Source organism: Ranitomeya imitator, chromosome 1 (assembly GCF_032444005.1).
Source record: "Ranitomeya imitator isolate aRanImi1 chromosome 1, aRanImi1.pri, whole genome shotgun sequence".
In the NCBI taxonomy this organism is placed as follows: domain Eukaryota; kingdom Metazoa; phylum Chordata; class Amphibia; order Anura; family Dendrobatidae; genus Ranitomeya; species Ranitomeya imitator.
Window position 1 is genome coordinate 1,177,723,916 of NC_091282.1, and position 21,010 is coordinate 1,177,744,925.

Below are 21,010 nucleotides of genomic sequence, written 5' to 3' on the forward strand. Positions count from 1 at the left end.
AAATCCAAACTCCCTGCTCCTGTCTCCAAGACTTTTCTCTTGCTGCCCCAGTTCTCTGGAATGCATTACCCTGGACAATCAAATGAATTCCCAACATCCACATTGTGAAATAGTTAATAGGTAGAGAGAAGCAAAAAGAGTGCTCTTGCCTGTGTTAGATATTTCACATCTAGGTCAATGGTGGATAGCATATTGCAAATGAGGACTTAATTAATGTTATAAACATAACAATCTCTACAGAGGGTGAAGAATGGAAAAATAGTTTTAATGGGAGTTGCTCTTTACCTTCATGAGAACATTATGTGTCCCTTTGAAACTATGTACTTTACGTTACACAATCTATATTGTTCTAAAATCATGCATGAGATGAACAATGAGCATAGAGAAGAATGTGAAGTGCTGTGAAAAAGTATTTTCCCCGATAGTCCTTATTACTCTGTGTTAATGCATACTCAAGCACAACAGAATATTAGATAAAAGAAGGTTGTGGCTGTGCAGGACATTACTGCACAGTGGTAAGCCGGGGCACTGCTTTGCGGGAATAATCAGTGATGGGGCTTCTCTAAACTAAAGTTGTGTCCCCATCACTTTCAGGTTAGGTGTCTCAAATTCACACCCTCATGGGAGATCTTGGGGTAGAAGATCACTAAGCATTGTGAATCGCAGTTCTTCCATTTAACCTGTGTGTTTGGATCCCATATTAAATGAATTTGGTTTATTTTGTGCTGTAGAGTTTAATGACCCTTTCTATGCTGGTCAGAAACTTGCAGCTCTATTTTCAGCTGCTTCTGATTTGGTCATTACCGCTCCCCATAAAACCTGGCCAGACCCTCTCTGTCTTGCCAGTGAAAGCTTTGCTTCCTAGCTCATTGAAGACGCTGTGCTGTATTGATGAGCGCTGTTACTACTAAAGATTGTTGCATGAGTTTTTTGGGTGCATGCCTTCCTCTTTATTCCTATTCCCATTTGGTTAGTACCTACGTATCTTTCCCTACATACCTCCCTATCCTTGGTGAGTGTTTTTGTATGTAAATTGTTATTTTGTTATCCTTGTTTGTCTTACATGTTTATACATTAACATATCTGCCCCCCCCCCCCCCCCCCGCCGGCCCCGTGGGGGATGGAGAGGTGACAGCTCAGGGTATAACAGGAGCATAGTGAGGTCAGAGACTCAGGCCTCTCTACCATCAAGAGCACCCTCGGGGCAGGGATAGTTAGGGTCCCAGGTCCAGGGACAGTTTAAGGCCCCTCTTCCTTACCGAAGACCGTCACAGACTGGCAAATGGCAATAGGTGAGGATAGCAGAAGTCGGACATCCACTGATCACAAGGAGATGTCATATCCTAGCGATATTCCTACACTTTATCAGATGGGAATAACCTTTATTAAATGAGTTGTCCAGTACTGAGATATTGGTGATCAAACCTTAGAATAGGTTAAACTTATCATTATCAAATCGGTGGTAGTCCGAAACTAACTAACTTCACCGGTCAGCTGATAGAGGGCAGCAAGGTGGCCAGAACTATGTAGTCTATGGAGCTGGAACACTGGTAGAAGTGAATGTGATCTGAATTGCAGTACGAGAGAATGGCAACTATACAGTGTCAGGAGCTATGGTATTCCAGCTAAGTACATTTCTGCTGGCTGTAGCACCAGGTACAAGCTGATTTGTGGGGTAGGTAGGTGGCAGACCACCAACAATCTAATATTGATGACCTATCTACTGGATAAGTCATCAATCAATATCTCAGTACCCTTGTAAGTGGTGCACAGAGCAGCTACTAAGAGTGTCTTGTGCTCTGGAGGACCTAGCGTATCCATGCATTACATGAGGAGTCCTTTGATTTTAATGGGCACCAGGTATATAATGCTTCATCTTCCCTATGGTGGCACTGCAAAGGTATTTAAACAATTGATGGCAACGTTCCAGCAGTTTACAGCTCAACACCGTAATTTTCTCATTGCTTATGGGTTTCAGCATCAGAACAACAAAGATTGTGCAAAGTGGACAATGCCTTTAAGTAACCCAACACTATTACTGTGTCTCTCTGTGGACTTGACCTAATGCAGATGACAATACCAGTATTAAATATGACCTCGCTCTAGTTATTAAAACTAAAAAGAATGAGGAAACTGTTAATTATTAATTCAATGCATTTTGTTTGCCGTCTTTCCATCATCTCCAGAGCCAGTTAAGCAGGTTTCTATGTGTGACGAGGATTTATGAGCCTCTCATCAGTTCTCCATATTATTAATATTAGCAGAACACATTTTAATAACTGTGTCTACATAGCACACATTGAAGTAGAACCTGTTTAGCTGCATGTCATTGGAAAACAGAATGCAGCTGCCCTGGAAGTCCTTCGCGCACATTCACACAATCTGCATGTATTGTTATCACATATGAACCTTTATTATGTACTCGTCATCGCCATAATTAAAGCAGTTCTTCGTTTCACCTATGGATGAAACGTCCATTGTTTTATTGGACCGTCATTCAACTATTGGAAGAAAATCAGTGTAGAATGCTCCCACAATATAATACCTCATTATACCTCATCATGTCATCTTTCTAAATTTATGCAATGTGACAAGTCATGCACAAACAGTGAGATGATAGCAGACAGCATACTGTATATGCAGCCAACATCTGTTTGAAAGCTGAAGTTCTTGCTGCTCCATTTATAGAGCCAGCAAAGCTTGTGATGTCGCAGTCAACACAGCTCTGTAATGTCATCACGTTACTATGTTTTCACACATGAAAAATGGCGTACTGGTGCCCTAGAAGAGATTCATCAGATCATATTGCTGACACCCCTCTGATGACCGCATTATCACTGACATCTTAACTGAAGCATGGCCACCCACTAAGAAGCCATTTATTATAATTAGAGATAAGCAAACCTTCCAAAGTTCGGTGAAAGTCCTGATGTTTGCCAAATAGTTAGCCGAACAGTTCGTTGTACGTATCCAAACATATCCAAACCCCACTGAATTCAATGGAAGACAAAACCAAAAGGCGAGACAACACCTTCAGGGGAGCCAAAAAGCTGCCAAAACAGCTCAAATTATAGGTAGACACCAGGAAAAGTGGCATCAATTGACTCAGAGTACAAATAGTATGCATGCATGGGACAGGGATTGGACCACCGTTTATCAGTAACAGGTGGATGAGTGACAGGTGTAGGCCTGGTGGTCTGAGAGCCCTGCCAAATTCAGGTAAGACACATGAAGGAGACCCAACTTGCAGTCCATAAATTTCCCAAAATTAGGGGCAGATACCAGAAAAAGTGGCATCAATTGACCCACATTAGAAATTTGATAATGGCACAGCAGCAGTATGGACCATGCATTGGGTATCGGGATGTGGGCCAGCATTTACCTCTTTGAATTTAAGTTTAAATTAAGATGAGGTGGGTGAAGGACTGGTGTAAGCCTTCTTTGCTGGAAGCCCTGATCCTCATGCAACAGCTTAAACTGCTTTTTTGCTCAGCCAGACTCAGGTGGCACAAATATCAGCGTCGTAGACTACTATTGTTAAAAACATTTAAGGATAGTAACACAGGTAATTGACTGAAAGTTGGTACAAGTCTGCCGGTCTGGGAGCCCCATTACTACAGGCAATACACGTGAAGGAGACTCAACTTGGGGTCTTCACATTTCCAAAAAATATTGCCACAGACCACTAAAGTGCCATCGATTTTCCCAGAGTTGAAATAGTACAATGGAGCTCTGACACACCTTCCACTACAGGCAACCCACCAGCTAGAGACCCAACTCTTGGAGTCTCCACATTTACAAAAAATGTTTGTTGTATCACCAGCAGCAGCAAAAGCAGGCACAGAAGCCATGACAAATGTGTCACAGACTGCAATAACGCAAGATCAATGCAGCATGCTGAAAACTACACTATCGCCTAGTCTGCCCAGTCTGCGATTGGGCTGTAAAAGTCATTGGAGATCCATGACTTGTTCATCTTGATGAAAGCTAGGCAGTCTCCACTTTTAGGGGACAGCCAGATGCACTTATCCATCAGTACACCACTAGTAACGCTGGCTGCCAGTAATAACAAAACCTCCAAGGCATGACAGGCAAGCTCAGGTCACTCTTCCATTTTTGAAGACCAAAATGCAAAAGGGTCCAACCCCCTGATGGCACTGATATTGAGCTAAAGATACTCCTGCACCATCCTCTCTAATCGCTCAAAATGTGTCAGACTTGTACTCTGTTCTGCTGGTGCACAGGCTGGTCTACAAAATGTGTGAAACAACTCACGGAAACTGCTTCTGCCACTTACACTGCTGCTGCTGTTTTTGCATTGACGACTTGATGTTCCAGGGGTTGTAAGTCTATAACTGCGATGCACACTGTGTGCCTCACTGCTGTCTTGGGGAAAACTCCTCTTAAGATTGTCTACAAGCGTGTTTCAATACTCCAGCATGCGCGTGTCCCTTTCCAGGAAGAAAGCATCTGGCAAAATAATCAAGCTTGCTTCCTCCGTCCCCTCCCGCCCACCACGGACAACAGAGAGGAGATCACTATCCTCTTCATCTCCTGACTGTTCCACATCCATCACCTCTTCCTCCTTGTCCTCCTCCATTTGTTCCTTGGCTCCTGCATCTTTGCTAACAGTTTGTCTGGTACCATGATACCCCTCGATCGCTGTAATCCACCCTCCCAAGACACGTGCCTGTGCGACGACAGTCCGGAACTTAGAGAAATTGTTATCCCTTCCGTATCCTTCTCTGTTTCCACCTGTCCCTCTGGGACCACTACCTCCTCCTGCAGACTGTTCAAAGTGTGCTCCAGCATGTAGATGACCGGAATAGTGATGAGGATGATTGCATCGTCAGCGCTAACCATCTTAGTAGCCATTTCAAAACTGTGCACAAAGGTGCAGAGGTCCTTCACATGTGCTCACTACTCAAGCGTGATTTGCACCATGCCCGGACTGCATTGGCCCAGGCTATGCAGAAGGATATACTGCACCAGGGCTTTCCATTGCTGCCACAGCCTCTGCAACACGAGCAGAGTGGAATTCCATCATGTCGAAACATCGCTAATCAAACAGTTTACTGGTAGGCGGAAAGACCTCTGTAGCGATGCAAGTTGATGACCTGCGGGGTATGATTGTCAGCAATGCGCACACAACGACCGTGCTTTCTGCAGCAGCACATCCAGACCAGGATAGTGTCGGAGAAATTGCTCTATCACCAAATTGAGGATGTGAGCCATGCAAAAGAACATATGGCATGATGGCTTGTCGCTGCTGCCAGAGGCAGAGCATGCGCAGATTGAGATCTCGTCTCTTGAGATCTCAATATGTGCATCCGCAGCATCCGGTAGCCATTTTCCCGAAGACCGCAATAGAGAAATCAATGGTAAAGAGGACTCAGCTCATCAACATCTTATGAGAGCCAAGAGCCTGCAGCCTTTTACCACCTGGATGCCCCTTCATCCCAACCAGGAGCCCGCAGCATTGCTCCACTCCTGCAACTGCCACCAGCCTCCTGAAGTAGCGGCCCTGCCTCCTGTGACATCGCTCCCTTGTAAGAAGAAGGACCAGACCGCTGGTACCTGTTCTGTGCCGGGTCCGGAACTGTCAGTGCTCTCACTTCTGTTGTCCGGGGGAATGTCTAAGGGACCGGACCAATCTTGGTATCTGGGAGCAGGGGTGTGGCTAGAGCTTTGCAGTCAGAGTGCAAGCGGAGGTGGTCAAATTTGGCAGGAAGAGACAGCACACAGTGAGGAGAAGGCTCTACTCTGGTCCTTGAGCATCGTTGCAGTGCAGGCCCGTGCCCGAGCTTCCTCGCCGCCAACAGCCGAGTCCGTGAGGAGAGACGTACGGCGCATCCGTTGACCACCACAAACCCAGGTGCCCAGCGCTCCAGACTGCAAGTGACTTGCGCGTGCCGCCAAAAAGAAAGACCGGTGCAGGACCGTTATCTGCGCCCCGACCCCCTGGTGCATATCTGCCGGGCTACGTTGGCCTCAGACAGAGCAGCAGTTTGCTCCCTCTCAGCCACATCAGTAAATGGACTAGGGGCCCAGCGGAAGGTACCGGACACCAACCGCTGCCTCTAGAAGACGGATCATCGTTACCCTCAAGCTCACATCAGACAAGCACCGCGCCAGCCATCCTTGGCGTCTTCACCTGCCCTGAGATTTCTGCAGCCTGCGAGGCGACTGACAGGATAAGTGGATTCAGCAAGAACTACTATCATAATATCCTTTGTAGTTCTTCATTGACTTTGCATATTATTTTCCCGCATTCAAATTGCCTTTCACCTCCCCATTTAACTGCTTTCCTCCCTGCGTGGAGTATCCCTGTGTTAAGTAAAACCGTTAACCCTTGCTCTGTCTCCTGCCCTTTGCTGCATCCCACAACCTGCTCACACCCTCACCACCGCCCTCTGGTAAACTATATAAAACATTAGAAAAATTGGAGCCCGGTCCAAAAGTAATCAAAGTATAAATTTATTGAAACAATACACAATACATACATACATGCTAGCCACCTTAGGGAGAGACCCAAGTTGGGCTAAATGTAGCGGGACGAAAGAGACCGAAAAGCCCTCTACTTAAAGGAAATACATAGTGGATGCTTTCCTGAAACGGAAAGTACTTGCAAGCAGCATAATACAAAGAATAGCAGGTTTACCCAGAATCCTTTGCAGTAGGCGGAGCTATGCAAATCATCTCTTTCCACCCCTGTCTAATCCACAGCGCTTGGAACCGCCAAGCGTGCAATGCTGCAGATTAGTTTCTAAATTTACACAGCCAACCAATTCCTACCTGTGGACACGTGTTTCGGGCTTTAGGCCCTCATCAGCACAGGGCTGGAATTGGTTGGCTGTATGGAGTGGGGCTCGGTGAGCAAGCGATACATACATGCTAGCCACCTTAGGGAGAGACCCAAGTTGGGCTAAATGTAGCGGGACGAAAGAGACCGAAAAGCCCTCTACTTAAAGGAAATACATAGTGGATGCTTTCCTGAAACGGAAAGTACTTGCAAGCAGCATAATACAAAGAATAGCAGGTTTACCCAGAATCCTTTGCAGTAGGCGAAAGAGATGATTTGCATAGCTCCGCCTACTGCAAAGGATTCTGGGTAAACCTGCTATTCTTTGTATTATGCTGCTTGCAAGTACTTTCCGTTTCAGGAAAGCATCCACTATGTACACAATACATATACACAGACTAGGATCAGGTAATCAGAACTAAGACAGTAGTATCCTCCTGACTTGGGTAAAGTGCTTAAATGCCGCAAGAAAAACCCACCGGTCAAAAAGTAGTAATAATCAAAGTATCCAAATGGCTATAGTATTATGCGCGCTGTGCCATTGAAAAAACAGGGTCCCATGCTCTTATCAGTGCTTACCGATGGCGTCAGTGAGTCAGGACACATGTCTCACTGCCACCGATGCGCGTTTCGCCTCTTTCTCAAGGTGCGGTGGTGTACTGTGTGCCAAACCGCCATTAAATACCCTCACCTCCATGAGTCCATCATCACGGCACATGTGTCCGGATCTGTGTGGTGGTGGTTGCATCACTTCCGGCAGAGTGCGACAGTAATGCGGGTCAGGAGGACATCGCATTGACATTACTGACCCACACACGTCATCACCCAGCGCCATCGATGATGCTCCGGACTGCACTGACCGCAGACATGCGTACCTGGTCACAGGAATGATATCAGAAAGGATTTTGCCAGGTTAGATGGATCTAAATATTAAAATACATCAGGAATACAAAGACAAAATTCACCCACAATAAAGCAATAATAATTGTGCTGAGCAAATGTTCAGATTAAAGTGCACAAGTGCAATAAAGTGAAATGTTAACAACATACTGTATTTATAAAATTACATACAATGAATATATGAATATAAAAATACATAAAATAAATATACAATAGAATAATACAAGGTATTAGAAGACATTTGTGAACCCACATGATAGTGACAATATAGTCCATAAAATGTTCCACATAAATTAATTTGTTTCTGACACAGCGCTTCCAAAATGGTCCTCATGGATCTCTATTATGTCACACATCATGAATGTACATGCTACTTGATAAATATACACTAAAAATAAACTAAAAAAGAGAAAAAATTAATCAAAGGCATGACAATAAAAAACACACAAAAACACATAGAAAACATAAAAAGAAGAAAACAAAAGGATACTCAGTCTTAAGTAAGAACTAAAGCTCAACTGTTTATTGAGACCTGCCGGTGTCATAGTGTCAAGTGTCATAATCCACCGGCATTCTCTGAGTGAATACACTCCTAATGTCGCCTCCCCTTATGCCAGCATGAATTTTATCAATTCCCCATGCACGGAGACCTCCTGAATTGCATTTATGTTTTAGACGGAAATGTTATGGAATAGGTTTTAAAGTGTTCACATCCTCCACATCCCGAGCGGCCTCAATATCCCTCACGTGCTCGCGAATACGTACACGTAATTCGCGTGAGGTCAAGCCAATATAAATGAGTCCGCAAGGGCAAACTACATAATACAATACAAAAGTAGTGTAGCATGTAATATAATCTTTGATCTTAAATTGCTTCAGGCCATCGGATGAAGTGAAGGATGTGTATGTTGGAGCCGCTGCAGTTCAGTCCTGACATAAACTCATGCAGTTCAGTGACCGGACCTTGCCATATGAAAAGCACATCATCAATGTACCTGAACCATCCTATAATCTGTGGAGCGGCAGGTGCGCCATCCAGCAAGATATCTTGTTCCCGCACATGCCACTCCCATGGCGGTCCCACATTTCTGCAAGAAAAACCTATCCTTAAAAGTAAAAAAATTGTGTGTCAAGATGAACCACAACAGCTCCAACACCAGCTCACACATGTCAGGATCAAGATTACTGTTTTCAAGGAAAAATCTGGATGCCCTCACACCATCCTCATGGCGGATGTTGGTGTACAACGACTCCACATCAGCCACACCAATAACCATATCCATGTCCACATGTAAACCATTCAGTCTCCTCAACATGTCATTTGTGTCCCTAACATAAGAGGGAAGTGTCTCAACCTGAGGATGTAAATAATGTTCAATGAATTTACAGGTCGGATCACACAACCCCCCCATACCAGACACAATGGGGCATCCTGGAGGAGAGACAGGATCTTTGTGGATCTTGGGGAGGAGATAGAATGTAGGAATTACAGGGTTTTGAACCACCAATCCCCCCAGAATTTTTTTTTAGAAATAATACCCCTCTCATACGCCAGTTCCAAAATGGTGTATAATTGTTTCTGAAATCCAGAGAGGGGACGCTGGGGCAATTAGGAATACGTATCCCTATCTCGTAACTGTCTCATGGCCTCTCTCTCATATTTATCAACAGGTAAACTACCGTTAATACGAAGTTAAAGATGCACCGCTAATCTACTAAATTTTTGTCCTAATTTGCATCCCAAAATATGAGGTGCTTCTTATGGTCCGGTGAGTCTTATAATCCGCAAATTACGGTACTCATAATTTACTTACAATCTGGTTGTAGAACTATGCAGTATGATATACAGTTATATGAAAAAGTTTGGGCACCCCTATTAATCTTAAGTTTAATGTTTTCTAAAAATTGTTTTTTGGCAATAGCTATTTCAGTTTCATATATCTAATAACTGTTGGACACAGTAATGTTTCTGCCTTGAAATGAGGTTTATTGTACTAACAGAAAATGTGCAATCTGCATTCAAACAAAATTTGACAGGTGCATAAGTATGGGCACCTCACCAGAAAAGTGACATTAATATTTAGTAGATCCTCCTTTTGCAAAAATAACAGCCTCTAGTCGCTTCCTGTAGCTTTTAATGAGTTTCTGGATCCTGGATGAAGGTATTTTTGACCATTCCTCTTTGCAAAACAATTCCAGTTCAGTTAAGTTTGATGGTCACCGAGCATGGACAGCCCTCTTCAAATGATCCCACAGATGTTCAATGATATTCAGGTCTGGGGACTGGGATGGCCATTCCAGAACAGTATAATTGTTCCTCTGCATGAATGCCTGAGTAGATTTGGAGCGGTGTTTTAGATCATTGTCTTGCTGAAAGATCCATCCCCTGTGTAACTTCAACTTTGTCACTGATTCATGAACATTATTGTCAAGAATCTGCTGACACTGAGAGGAATCCATGCATCCCTCAACTTTAACAAGATTCCCGGTGCCGGCATTGGCCACACAGCCCCAAAGCATGATGGAACCTCCACCAAATTTTACTGTGGGTAGCAAGTGTTTTTCTTGGAATGCTGTGTTTTTTCAGCCGCCATGCATAACACCTTTTTGTATGACCAAACAACTCAATCTTGGTTTCCTTAGTCCACAGGACCTTCTCCCAAAAAGATATTGGCTTCTCCAAATGTGCTTTTGCATACCTCAGCCGACTGTTTGTGGCGTGCTTGCAGAAACGGCTTCTATCGCATCACTCTCCCACACACCTTCTCCTTGTGCAAAGTGCGTTGTATAGTTGACTGTCTGCAGCAAGTTGATGCTGCAGCTCTCTGGAGGTGGTCTGAGGATTGTCCTTGACTGATCTCACCATTCTTCTTCTCTACCTTTCTGATGTTTTTCTTGGCCTGCCACTTCTGGCCTTAACAAGAACTGTACCTGTGTTCTTCCATTTCCTTACTATGCTCCTCACAGTGGAAATTGACAGGTTAAATCTCTGAGACAGCTTTTTGTATCCTTCCCCTGAACAACTATGTTGAATAATCTTTGTTTTCAGATCATTAGACAGTTGTTTTGAGGAGCCCATGATGTCACTCTTCAGAGGAGATTCAAACAGGAGAACACCTTACAAATGGCCACTTTAAGTAGCTTTTCTCATGGTTGCATAAACCTGGCTATGGAGTTCAAAGCTCAATGAGGTTAGAAAACCAAAAAAAGTGCTTTAGTAAGTCAGTAAAAAGTAGGTAGGAGTATTTAAAACAAGAAAATGATAAGGGTGCCCATACTTATGCACCTGTCAAATTTTGTTTGAATGCAGATTGCACATTTTCTGTTAGTACAATAAACCTCATTTCAAGGCAGAAACATTACTGTGTCCAACAGTTATTAGATATATGAAACTGAAATAGCTGTTGCCAAAAAAACAATTTTTAGAAAACAGTAAGCTTAAGATTAATAGGGGTGCCCAAACTTTTTCATATAACTGTATACTAGGCAAGAGCATATTTTGCAACATAGATGTTATGGTGGTACAACCTGAGATCTGCAGTTTCATCTGATTATTATGTCTGTTGCCTATATATTCTGTCTATACCTGCCCTCTATATCTATGAGCTGTTTGGTTTCCAGTGTACAGGTAATCGTTATTTGATTTATCATCTTGTATCTTTTCAAACATATGTGTTTCTATATAAAAGTTAAATGTTTTTAGTCAGCAAACTCCTTGTTTTTCTGCTTGCATAAATTGATTTTTATTGAGTGGCTAAAAGGGTTCCCATTGGTTTAGCTATGAACTTTATTTGACCTGATAACCCACTTATTGAAAATCTATTTGTACCTAATGGATTTATTGCTCCTCATCCACAGATCTGTGGTTAGTTGTGTTTGAAACAATCTCCCTGCTGAGTTCCTTCAAGTGTACTCATATGTATCTATAAGATTTGATTCTGCTTTTAAAGATGTTGTCCTTTACATTGTATAATTCCCCACCGATTTAAACCTTTTAAAGAAGTATTTTTGTAAATACCTCTTGTTGCCATCTATGCCTGTGAGTGGCACTATTGCTGACCGCTCACTCTGCATCATGTGATCCTGGCTGCAGGCACCACTGACATCCGATGATGTTATGTCAAGTTCCGGATCCCCTGCATTCCCCCATGCGCACTCCTCCTGATTGACTGGGCTGTGGGCGAAGTCTCACCGAACATCCCAGTCCAGTATCCAGGTCACGCTTTCCCTCTCTCCTCTGCTTTCATTAGTCACCAGTGCTCGCTGGATGCTGGGCTGTGATGTGCGGTTAGACTCCACCACAGCCCAGTCAATCAGGAGGGTTGCACGTGACTGGGTAACACCCTAGGGAATGCAGGAGATCCAGAACTTGATGTGACATCAGCAGAAGTCAGTGGCGGCTTCAGCCGGGGTCATGTGGTGCTGAGTCAGCGGTCAGCAATAGCGCCGCTCACAGGCACAGACGGCAACAAAAGGTACAGGTGCTTCTCACAAAATTAGAACATCATCAAAAAGTTAATTTATTTCAGTTCTTCAATACAAAAAATTAAACTCATATATTACACAGAGTCATGACAAACAGAGTGATCTATTTCAAATGTTTATTTCTGTTAATGTTGATGATTATAGCTTACAGTCAATGAAGACCCAAAAGTCACTATCTCAGTAAATTAGTATAAGTGACAAAAAACACCTGCAAAGGCTTCCTAAGCCTTTAAAAAATCCCTTAGTCTGTTTCAGTAGGCTCCACAATCATGGGGAAGACTGCAGACTTTACAGAAGTCCAGAAGGCAGTCACTGACACACTCCACAAGGAGGGTAAGCTACAAAAGGTCATTGCTAAAGAAGCTGGCTGTTCACAGAGTGCTGCATCCAAACATATTAATGGAAAGTTGAGTGGAAGGAAAAAGTGTGGTAAACAAAAAGGTGCACAAGCAACAGGGATAACTGCAGCCTTGAAAGAATAGTTAAGAAAATGCTATTCAAACATTTGGGGATATGCACAAGGAGAGGACTGCTGCTGGAGCCATTGCTTCAAGAGCCACCACACACAGACGTATCCAGGACATGGGCCACAAGTGTCACATTCCTTGTGTCAAGCTAATAAATGACCAACAGACAATGCCAGAAGCCTGGGCCAAGTTACCTGGGCCAAGGAGAAAAATAACTGGACTGTTACTCAGTGGTCTAAGGTGATGTTTTCAGATGAAAGTAAATTTTACATTTCATTTGGAAATTAAGGTCCCAGAGTCTGGAGGAAGAGAGGAGAGACCACAATCCAAGCTGCTTCAGGTCTCGTGTGAGCCATGTCATCTGCCGATGTAGGTCCACTGTGTTTTAAAAGGACCAAAGTCAGCACAGCCGTCTACCAGGAAATTTTAGAGCACTTCATGCTTTCCTCTGCTGACAAGCTTTTTGGAGAAAGAAATGTCATTGTTCAGCAGGACTTAATAATAATAATAATAATAATCTTTATTTTTATATAGCGCTAACATATTCCGCAGCGCTTTACACATTATCATCGCTGTCCCCGATGGGGCTCACAATCTAGAATCCCTATCAGTATGTCTTTGGAATGTGGGAGGAAACCGGAGTGCCCGGAGGAAACCCACGCAAACACGGAGAGAACATACAAACTCTTTGCAGATGTTGTCCTGGGTGGGATTAGAACCCAGGACCCCAGCGCTGCAAGGCTGCTGTGCTAACCACTGCGCCACCGTGCTGCCCAAAAGTACCAATACCTGTTTTAAAAACAGTATCACTGAGCTTGATTGGCCTGCAAACTCGCCTGACCTTAACCCCATAGATAATCTATGGAGTATTGTCAAGAGGAAGATGAGAGACATCAGAACCAACAATGCAGACGAGCTGAAGGCTGCTATCAAAGCAACCTGACTTGATCGCCTCCATGCCACGCTGCATTGATGCAGTAATTGATGCAAAAGTAGCCCCGACCAAGTATTGAGTGCATTTACTGAACATACATTTCAGTAGACCAACATGTTGGATTTTAAAATCATTTTTCAAACTGGTGTTATGAAGTTTTCTAATTTATTGAGATAATGACTTTTTGGTTTTCATTGGCTGTAAGCCGTAATCATCAACATTAACAGAAATCAATACTTGAATTAGATCACTCTGTGTGTAATGACTCTATATAATATATGAGTTTCACTTTTTGTATTGAAAAACTGAAATAAATTAACTTTTTGATGATATTCTAATTTAGTGAGAAGCATTTGTAATATACCATGAGATGGTCGATAAAGAAATTGTGTAAGTCCTCCGAACCCCTACACATATAGAACCACCTGTATTTGCAAAAAAACTTCTTTACAAGGTTTAAATCGATGGGAGTATTATAGAATGTAGTGAACAATGTATTTAAGGCCAAGGGCGGTCAGGTCACACCAAATATTGATGTAATTTAAATTTCTCTTTTGTTTATTTCCCCACCATATTGTTAATTAATAAAAATAAACTATTAACCCTTTGTTTTTTAAAGGATTCTTCTTTTGCAGCATACACTGACAACTACTCCAAAATGCTCATTTAGTGACTTCACGGGTGATGACTCACACTTAACCTTTATTTAGGAGTTGGAGGAGTTAGGACTGTGTGTTGTTCTTAGATAATCCTCCTCCTATCAGTGAATTGTTCTGGTTTATTATGAATAGTCTCAGTTGTATAATTAGCTGAACATTGCCATTTACTGCTTTGCTGTTTGTGTAAGACAGACATTTACTAATGAGATGTGAGCTATGTGTCCATTATTCCTCCATTTTACCCTGAGAAGGATGACTATGGACAAATATTTTGATTCATTATTCTCCCTGCACCATTCAGAGGAGAGGTAGCGACTGAGGTGTGGGGAGCACCCATGACTCAGCCTGTCAATTAAGGGCTAAAGGTACCTTCACACATCATGATATTGTTAACGATATCGTTGCTATTTGTGACGTAGCAACGATATCGTTAACGATATCGTTATGTGTGACAGCGACCAACGATCAGGCCCCTGCTGGGAGATCGTTGGTCGCTGAATAAAGTCCAGAACTTTATTTCGTCGCTGGACTCCCTGGAGACATCGCTGGATAGGCGTGTGTGACACCGATCCAGCGATGTCTTCACTGGTAACCAGGGTAAACATAGGGTAACTAAGCGCAGGGCCGCGCTTAGTAACCCGATGTTTACCCTGGTTACCATGCTAAAAGTAAAAAAAAACAAACACTACATACTTACCTACCGCTGTCTGTCCTCCAGCGCTGTGCTCTGCACTCCTCCTGTACTGGCTGTGAGCCGGAAAGCAGAGCGGTGACGTCACCGCTCTGCTTTCCGGCTCACAGCCAGTACAGGAGGAGAGCAGAGAAGCAGAGCGCAGCGCTGGAGGACAGACAGCGTTAGGTAAGTATGTAGTGTTTGTTTTTTTTTACTTTTAGCATGGTAACCAGGGTAAACATCGGGTTACTAAGCGCGGCCCTGCGCTTAGTTACCCGATGTTTACCCTGGTTACCGGCATCGTTGGTCGCTGGAGAGCGGTCTGTGTGACAGCTCTCCAGCGACCAAACAGCGACGCTGCAGCGATCCGGATCGTTGTCGGTATCGCTGCAGCGTCGCTTAGTGTGAAGGGGCCTTAAGTAATTTGGGCATGCTGGGGAGCAAATAGTTACAGTTGCACAGAGTTGTAATACTATATGGAGCCATACTATTTGTATTATGGCATGCTCCATTCAGTACATTATACTGCCATACAGTACTGTCCACCATACAGTGGCCTATGGATTCCGTTGACCACCATGTAAGCTTGCGTGAAACTTATGACTGGCTTCACGGTAAAGTTGTTACTATGGTGTGTGCAGGGGTTGCAGTCACACCTGGGCCCTGGATTATACAGTAACCCAAAACATCCTTTTGGTCCAGAGAAAAACATCCTTTTGGTGCAGAATTTGGGATTCAGCCTCACAATCTCAATTTGGCCAAACTGATTTTTAAAATCAAAGCTGGTTTGCTGTACAGGGGAAAATGTGCCCCAATCCAGTTCTCTTCCATAATGAGTGAGGAGAAAGCTTAGTTTCTGTTTGTGGTCTCCTAAGTGAACAGGTAGAACGACATCAGTCGGAACATGGAAGGCATAACGCATGGGAGAAGCAGAGTACAGAGTGATGATGCAGTGATGTGACAACATTTCCTGCAGAACTATGCCTAATTATGGCACGCCCGCCAGGACCGTTGGGCTACTCGGTACCGGGTCAGGTACTCACAGGAAGATGTCACAGTGGCGGTGAACCAGTCTATGGCCTTGGGTGCCCATGTTAAAGGGAATGTCCTTAAAGGGGGTTTGAATAAAGTTTATGTTCGTGACGCCACCTGTGGTATTTGGTCAGTAGGGATCGACGTTGCTTAAAGGGGACCACTGGGGTGATGTTAAAGAAGCTGAGATGGTATAACTTCCCACAGGTAAAGTATGTCCCCACGGCTCCCAGTGCATGGATGAGGATGGTGAGTGGTGCAGTAAAGAACGGGGACACAGGTTTGCAGTCTCTTTACCTGGTTTACTGTAGACTTCAGGCAGCCACAGTCCAGGGCACCAGATCACAGGGCAGGCAGGGTCCGGCCGAATTGGAAGCAAATTCAGAGTCCCCTTTACCAGGCGGAGTTAAAAGCCTTCCTACTAGCGTGGTGGTATTGTAGTCCCTTACTGCCTATGACTTCTGGCAAGGTCCTCACAGTCCCCCATAAAGGTGGGGCACAAACCCGTATGACAGGTGGCTCGAGCCTTTTTACAGGGTCTCTATCACAACCCGGGCTCTATGTGTTACTGTGTCTCCTGTGTATTAGGACAGACAGGTGATGTGTAATCCAGCTGTCCTGCCGGTTCCTGCTGTAATTCTTAAAGTCCCTCACAACCTCGGTCTTCCGGCTACTGGTGTCTGTGCTCTGCAGGGAGAAAGCTCACTCGGAGCTGTCCTCTCCAAATGTCACTCTCCTGTGCTTCGCTCTCCTGCATGCTCACTAAACGCTGTTCTTCCTTCGTTATATCACTATTCAGGAGCTGCAGCAACTCTGGCTGCACGGCTCCTCACACGTCCTTTTGCCTCAGACTGCTCCAGTCTGCTGTCCGACATTAACAGTCTGTCTGACAAGAATTTATATATATAGGGTAGCCACCCTTAATCCGGGTTCAGAGCTCCCCTTTCTGGCCTGGAGTGTGAACATGTTGTGTGCATTGGGTTTACCTGATTAAAGGAATCCTTCATCGCTTCTAAGCGTGACATCACTCTCCCCGTGTGGAAAGCAGTGCCACTGTGACAACCAGGACCCAGGGGCATCACACTTACGTTGTCACAAGATTACATCTTTCTTATGATAGCTCTGTATTATTATTATTTATTGTTATAGCGACATTTATTCCATGGCGCTTTACATGTAAGGAGGGGTATACATAATAAAAACAAGTACAACAATCTTAAACAATACAAGTCATAACTGGTACAGGAGGAGAGAGGACCCTGCCCGTGAAGGCTCACAATCTACAAGTACTCTGCTTCTCCCTGCTGTACACTGGTCTACAATCTAAATTTTCCTGTGAAAGAAGATGTCACAGGAAGGGGAGAAGCTTCCCACATTGCAGTGCTCTTACCAGGAAGCAAAAGCAGTGATGAAGAAGTGGTAAGAAGAGCGAAGTTCTGCAGGATGGGGCTGTGTAAACGGGGGCTGAGAAGAGCAATGTACTTCAGGACCAAGCTCTGTATAGAGGGGCTGAGAAGTGAAGAACTGCAGGATGGGGCTGAGGAGTGATTTATTACAGGAGGGAGCTGAATATAGAAGGGGCGGAGAGGAATAGCGTACTGCCCGAGATGGACTTATATAGAAAGAGCTGAGAGGAGTGATATACTTTCCCATTTGCAGTACTTGGAGTAGGGAAATGTTCCCCAACTCCAGTCCTCAAGAGTTACAAATAGAAAATCCTGAAAACATGATCTGTTGGTGGCTCTTCAGGACTGGAGTTGGGGAACACTGGATGGACTGGTCGGGTCACAGGCTCCTTCAACTACTGATATCTTTAGACTTTGAGACTTGGGAAGTCAGTGAGTAGCAAGAAGAAACTTATATATTAGTAAGTGAACCAAAATCATGTCCACAACAATTTAAAACAAAGATATGACTTTATTTTGAGCTGTATTTTAGTGAAACCAGCCTTGCTGGCTATGTAGTAAAAATGCGAATAATTATAATTAGCCAATCATTATTTTTGACAAACTAGCAGCAAACATTAGTTACATTTTGCCCTTTAGGGTTCACGCACACTAGACTATAAAAAAATTGGTCCCATTCTCATCCTGAAAAGTGGGGCGATCTTTTCGTCACTTGTCATCCGTGTGCTGTCCGTATGCAATCTGTCTCTGTACTCAGCAGTCATTAATCTATTTCAGGACCATTTACAGTTTCTTATGCTGCAGAATGGTAATTTATCTGTAAAAATTGGATGGCGTACTGATGGTCCAATTTTATTCTCTGACACCCATCAAATTTTGGAGTAAAATGGCCGATTACTCAGATCCGCACAGCCTCATTGAACAACATTGTCCCAGTGAAGTCCCTTTTTTTCTCGCATTGCACTTGTCCCATTTATATGCTAGAGCGAGCCCTTAAATAAATTAAAATATTTGACAACTGTACAAACCTGTGAAGCTAAAATAAAGAAATGTTGGATAAAATACTATATATACTCTGGATTCAAACACATAAAAAAACAAAGCTTTCCGCTCACCTCCTGCAGTGATCTGTATTACAAGCTTCCCATTATGAACGTTGCACTGGCCGATACCCTACGGTATGTCAGCAGCAAGCAGGAGAATATCCAAGGTTAATGTCCAGCATTATGTGCAGAACAGAACTGAGGTTAAAAACAACATCTTTATTTTATCGTAGTGAAAAAGCATAATAAATAGGTAGAAAATACGTGCAGAAAATGTTCTCCATTTTTTGAACCAATTTTCGTATATTCATAGTCTCAGTCCTGTAGACTGTAGGCCGAAAGGGCAGGGCCCTCTCCTTTCTGTGTCAGTCTGTCATTGTTAGTTTCTTGACTGTAATTTATATTTGTACTTTGTATGTAACCCCTTTTCATGTACAGCATAAATGGAATAAATGGTGCTCTAAAAATAAATAATGATTATTAATAATTTCATTTGTAAACGGTTAGGAAAGTTCATGGGACCATATTTCTATATAGTCCGGATTTCAAGTTTTAAGTTTTGTTAGACTGTGAGCCTTCACTGGTAAACACACAAATCAAAGACTTTTTTTATGCAGGACATAGAGATAAAATTGAAATATGCAGATAGGTGTTTTACCGGTCGCTGGTATAACTATATTTTTGCCCGATATTCTCTTAGGAAATATTTACATATGACAGATTTGTTGGAAAACTTTTTCAAACTGACCCCAAAAATTACCAAGCACTCTCTGCCATGAATCCAGAAGTGGGTCCCGCCATTGTGTCTTGCATTTGTCTCCAGAATAGGTGTCTAACTACCGATCCACTGTTGCAATAGTGAGTGGAGAAGTACCGTAGTTGTGTAATACCTAAAATATTGAGGATTGCAGAAGTCCCTGGACATATGGATTTTGCCAAAACTTACCTAAAAAAAGCTTAAAACGTTTTGGAAGAATGTTCTCTGGTCAGATGAGACAAAAGTAGAGCTTTTTGGGCAAAGGCATCAACATAATTCTCATTGGGGTCTGTTACAAACCCCCAAATATAACAGAAAGCATGGAAAGTCTACTTCTAAAGCAGATAGATGAAGCTGCAACCCATAATGAGGTCCTGGTTATGGGGGACTTTAACTACCCGGATATTAACTGGGAAACAGAAACCTGTGAAACCCATAAAGGCAACAGGTTTCTGCTAATAACCAAGAAAAATTATCTTTCACAATTGGTGCAGAATCCAACCAGAGGAGCAGCACTTTTAGACCTAATACTATCTAATAGACCTGACAGAATAACAAATCTGCAGGTGGTTGGGCATTTAGGAAATAGCGACCACAATATTGTGCAGTTTCACCTGTCTTTCACTAGGGGGACTTGTCAGGGAGTCACAAAAACATTGAACTTTAGGAAGGCAAAGTTTGAACAGCTTAGAGATGCCCTTAATCTGGTAGACTGGGACAATATCCTCAGAAATGAGAATACAGATAATAAATGGGAAATGTTTAAGAACATCCTAAATAGGCAGTGTAAGCGGTTTATACCTTGTGGGAATAAAAGGACTAGAAATAGGAAATAATAATAATAATAATAATAATTTTTATTTATATAGCGCCAACATATTCCGCAGCGCTTTACAAATTATAGAGGGGACTTGTACATACAATAGACATTACAGCATAACAGAAATACAGTTCAAAACAGATATCAAGAGGAGTGAGGGCCCTGCTCGTAAGCTTACAAACTATGAGGAAAAGGGGAGACACGAGAGGTGGATGGTAACAATTGCTATAGTTATTCGGACCAGCCATAGTGTAAGGCTTGGGTGTTCATGTAAAGCTGCATGAACCAGTTAATTAATTTTTTTTTTTTTTTTTTTTTTTTTTAATATAGGCCACACAGGGATCGTTAGGTTAATGCATTGAGGCGGTAGGCCAGTCTGAACAAATGAGTTTTTAGGGCACGCTTAAAACTGTGGGGATTGGGGATTAATCGTATTATCCTAGGTAGTGCATTCCAAAGAATCGGCGCAGCACGTGTAAAGTCTTGGAGACGGGAGTGGGAGGTTCTGATTATTGAGGATGCTAACCTGAGGTCATCAGCGGAGCGGAGGGCACGGGTAGGGTGGTAGACTGAGACCAGAGAGGAGATGTAGGGTGGTGCTGAGCCATGGAGTGCTTTGTGGATGAGGGTAGTAGTTTTGTACTGGATTCTTGAGTGGATGGGTAACCAGTGTAATGACTGGCACAAGGTAGAGGCATCGGTGTAACGGTTGGTGAGGAATATGATCCTGGCAGCAGCATTCAGGACAGATTGGAGCGGGGAGAGTTTGGTAAGAGGGAGGCCGATTAGTAGAGAGTTACAATAGTCCAGACGAGAATGAATAAGTGAAACAGTAAGAGTTTTTGCAGAGTCGAAAGTAAGAAAAGGGCGAATTCTAGAAATGTTTTTGAGATGCAGGTAAGAAGAGCGAGCCAGTGATCGGATGTGGGGGGTGAATGAAAGGTCAGAATCAAGGATGACCCCAAGGCAGCGGGCATGTTGCTTTGGAGTAATGGTGGAACCGCAAACGGAGATGGCAATGTCAGGCAAAGG